The following is a 4,863-nucleotide window of genomic DNA, read 5'->3' as shown; positions in this document are numbered from 1 at the left end:
AAAAATTAGCTAGGCATGGTGGTACATGCCTGTAATCCCAGCTACTCAGGAGACTGAGGCAGGAGAATTGCTTGAACTTGGGAGGCAGAGGTTGCAGTCAGCTGAGATGGTACCACTGCACTCCAGCCTGGGCAACAGAGTGAGACTCCATCTCAAAAAAAGAAAGAAAGGAAGAAAGAAATATAGACCATAATCCAACATTTAGAACATTCACTGAGCATCTCTAATGCAAAAATTAAATATTCTAGCAGGGATTTTTCCTAACATGTTTTCTTGTTGTATACCTGCGTTGTGCTACTGCAACCGGCTGTATTCCCAACTGGGCTATGGCCTTGTGAGTGGAGAAACCGTTCCGGTGCCTGTTGTGTTCACAGCTTTCTCTCTGGAGTCTAGCATTTCTTCTGGTTCTCGTGAGCATTCATAATGGCCTGTAATTATAGTGCTTCCTACATTCCAGGAACAGTTCTAGGCACTTAACTTATTTAATTTTTGCAACATGCCTACCATAATGTTGCCATTTTAGACATAGTCTACTGAGACAGAAAGAAAGCAAGGAACTTGGCTGGGCATGGTGACTCACGCCTGTAATCCCAGCACTTTGGGAAGCCGAAGTGGGCGGATCACCTGTGATCAAGAGTTTGAGACCAGCCTGGCCAGCATGGTGAAACCTCATCTCCACTGAAAATACAAAAAAAAAATTAGCTAGGCGTGGTGGTGTGTGCCTGTAGTCCCAGCTACTAGGGGAGGCTGAGGCAGGAGAATCACTTGAACCCAGGAGGCAGAGGTTGCAGTGAGCCAAGATCATGCCACTGCACTCCAGCCTGGGCGACAGAAGGAGACTCCATCTCAAAAAAAAAGCAAGAAAGGAACTTACTGAAAGTCATATGGCAGAGCAGGAATTTGGATGCAGGCTTTCTGGCACAGAAAGTCAAGTCAAGTAAGTCAAGTCAGACTCCTTGACTTAAATCCCTACAATGCCTTTTAACAAATATGCTCAATAAGTTCATCTGGTATGAAATGTAACAATATTTTATCAGGTTAACTAAAATGAAATGAAAAAAACATCTTGTTGGAGAGGCTATGAGAAAAGAAGAACTCTGGTCCTTTCTTCAGGGCCCAGTGACTTAGTAGAATCCTTCTGCAGAGCAGTAAGTCTCTACAGGCAAAAGTATTAGCATTGTTCATTCTTTTGATCTACAGCTTCTTCTTTTGGTAATGTATGAGAAAAACTAAAAATGAAAAAAGTGTTTGATCAATGATATTTATAACTCCACCATTTATAATAAGGAAAAATGGTACAACCCAAATGTTGATTTGGAGACAAATTTTGCAAAATATGAGGTACAACAATGTAAGCATATAGCTGCTAAAATAACTTTGTGTTCTGTGTTTGTGTATAGAAATGTGCATAGGAAATAAAGCGAAGTGGAAAAAGAAGCAAAGTCATATGTACAGAGGCATTAAAACTATATATTGTATTTTTCAATGATAAATAAGGATCAAGAGATTTATATAAATGGTTAGCTGTGTTAATACAATAAAGTCTTTGTGCTTTTATCTATAAAAGATTTTTTAATGTGTAATAACAGAGACAGTGATTTGTGTCATCCCTTAATAGAGCTGAATTCATGAGGCAAATTCTACAAAGGCCATTTCTTCTAAGAACTAAGTCCTGAGTGTTGGTAGACTCCAACATGTGCACATCTGAGCCTGGGATTAAGATGGGTAGAGCAGCTCTTTCAACTCTGCCCCAGATGTAGAGAACTGAAAGAGAGCTGAGTTAAAGCACTTTACACTAAAGAATGTTTTTTCATAAAATAAACCATTTGTATTTAATAAGTGTATAAATTGGTTAACCATTCTCTATCAATGATTGGTTCTCAATACTAGCTGTAAATCAGAATCCTGTGAAATATTTTCAAAATACATGATATTTCCTTGGAATATTTCCAGATAGATATATTAATATCTAGGTCCTAATTCAGTCCTTCTAAATCAGAATCCCCAGGCATGTGACCTAAGCATCTGTATTTCAAGTAAAGACTAAGGAAATTCTGATAAACAGCTAGGTTTGAGAACAATGGCCATAATACTTGGACAAATACACATTCTCTCTCTCTCTCTCACAGAACCAATCAGTTGGCCCATTTTTCCACAGCCCTTTTAGCAGACAATTTAAACCTGTTATTTTAGCTAACTTAATAAGTAGAAAGTGTTATTTCCTAGCTGATACATTTATTAAGCATAGTAATTAAAAAGCATTATTAAGATGCATACTTTTTTTAAAGGAGAAAAAAATGTCAGGAAAGAAAACTAGAAATAATCTAAATATTCATCATTTTCAGACTGGTCAAATAAATAATCATACTTCCTCACAAGAAAACTATGCTACTGGTAAAAAGAATAAAGCAGAGCTCTATATAAAAATAAGAAACATCTCAAAGATATATTGTTAAAAGATATGTGAGGTACAGTACAGTGTGTTCATTATGTTACATTATGTTACAGTTATGCCTCACCCTGCCGACCCCACCCCCTGCTCGTATATTCATAGACTGTTTCTGGAAGATGACACCAGAAATTGGTAACCCTAGTTGCTTCTGGGTATGGGACTTGATTGATTGAGGTTATAGTGATAGATAAAAGTATAGATTGACTTTTCAATATACGCCCTTGCATGTATTACTTCTTAAATAATAAAATTTAAGGCCATGAGTGTTGGCTCATGCCTGTAATCCCAGCACTTTGGGAGGCTGAGGCGGGTAGATCACTTGCGGTCAGGAATTCCAGACCAGCCTGGGCAACATGGGGAAACCCGTCTCTACTAAAAATACAAAATTAGCCGGGTGTGGTGGTGCACACCTGTAATCCCAGTTACTCTGAAGGTAGAGGCAGGAGAATCACTTGAACCTAAGAGGTAGAGGTTACAGTGAGCCGAGATCGTTCCACTACACTCCAGCCCGGGAGACAGAGTGAGACTCTTGTAATAGTAATAATAATAATAATAATAATAATAATAATAATAATAAAATTTAAGAACAATGAGGTACAAATGGAATCCCAATCTATCTAAATTTCATCCATTATTAGCCTGGGGTGTGGTGGCTCATACCTGCAATCTCAGCGCTTTGGGAGGCCAAGTTGGGGGGGTGGATTACTTGAGGTCAGGAGTTCGAGACCAGCCTGGCCAACATGGCAAAACTCCATCTCTATTAAAAATACAAAAATTAGCCCGTGTGGTGGTGTGCATCTGTAGTCCCAGCTACTTGGGAGGTTGACACAGGAGAATCACTTGAGCCTGGGAGGCAGAGGTTGCAGTGAGCCGAGATTTTACCATTGTACTCCAGCCTGGGTGACGGAGCGAGATCTTGTTTCAAAAAAATAGGGATGGGCGCAGTGGCTCACGCTTGTAATCACACCACTTTGGAAGGCCGAGGTGGGTGGATCACGAGGTCAGGAGTTCGAGACCAGCCTGACCAACATGGTGAAACCCCGTCTCTACTAAAAATACAAAAATTAGCAGGGTGTGGTGGTGGGTGCCTGTAATCCCAGCTAGTCAGGGAGGCTGAGGCAAGAGAATCGCTTGAAACTGGAAGGTGGAGGTTGCAGTGAGCCAAGATTGTGCCACTGCACTCCAGCCTGGGCAACAAGAGCGAACCTCTGTCTCAAAAAAAAAATAAATAAAAACAAAAATACATGAATACAATAAAATAATAAATTTAATCCATTATAAATTATTGCTAAATTATCTGGGATATCAACCCACATCTAAGTTTGACACTCGTACAAATCTTTTGTAGGCCTCATTCACTTCACCGTTTGGTTTCCAGGGCTGTTATGCCAGTCTTTCTTCTGGTGTTCTGCTCTTAATTAGTTGTTTGTCCTATTTTCTCTCTGAGAATATATCTGTTCCTGTATCTAGAGGCATGCTCATTTTAGCTACCTGGTGGTAAAATCAGGAAGAAAAGAGGTCTTTGTTCTCTTCCCACTGACCTAAAGAGATCAGAAAGACCCTCAAAGCAAATAATCACTTACCCCAGAGTCCAATACACTCAGCACCATCTTTTCTTATGGTTTCATCAAATCAGAAGTTTCTTTTAACGAGAATTTCTTCTAGCAGACTTCTCCAACCCTAACAGGTACAAACATTTCCATGCAATGGAATTTCTTTATTGACCAGTAAAATTTGGGGGATTTACAATGAATGTGCTGCTAAAGATTCTTTGGAAAAAATTTCAAGAGGACATTTTAAACACAATTTGAACATAGTTCTTTAGTAAGTAGTGGCCTATTGGTTTGCCTGTATGTAACAGTGTACATAAAACATTCAAATATATGGTTTGTTTATAATTTCCATTCTTGGAGGCAACATCGCATGGCCTGAGATTGTCATAGAATCGTTACAGCCATACAGGAACTGAAGAGATTGACTAGTTTTTTCTCCCACTAAGAAAGAAAATCACTGCCACGTTATTTATAGCATGTGGTCCCCTGAGACTTCTAGCAAAGGACTTTCTCCCAAGGCAACCATTTCCATTGCTTAATGGGGCTTACTGTTAAGAAAGTTTTTTGCTGGGCACGGTGGCTCATGCCTGTAATCCCAGCACTTTGGGAGGCCAAGGAGGGTGGATCACCATACGTCAGGAGTTCAAGACCAGCCTGGCCAACATGGTGAAACCCCGTCTCTACAAAAATTAGCCAGGCATGATGGCGGGTGCCTGTAATCCCAGCTACTCAGGAGGCTGAGTTGGGAGAATTGCTTGAACCCAGGAGGCCGAGGTTGCAGTGAGCTGAGATTGCACCATTGCACTTCAGCCTGGGTGACTGAGTAAGCTCTGTCTCCAAAAAAAAAGAAAGGTTTTG

The sequence above is a fragment of the Pongo pygmaeus genome, chromosome 2, assembly GCF_028885625.2.
Source record: "Pongo pygmaeus isolate AG05252 chromosome 2, NHGRI_mPonPyg2-v2.0_pri, whole genome shotgun sequence".
Classification (NCBI taxonomy): Eukaryota; Metazoa; Chordata; class Mammalia; order Primates; family Hominidae; genus Pongo; species Pongo pygmaeus.
The sequence above is the reverse complement of the archived record's forward strand: the minus strand, read 5'-3'. Positions refer to the sequence as shown.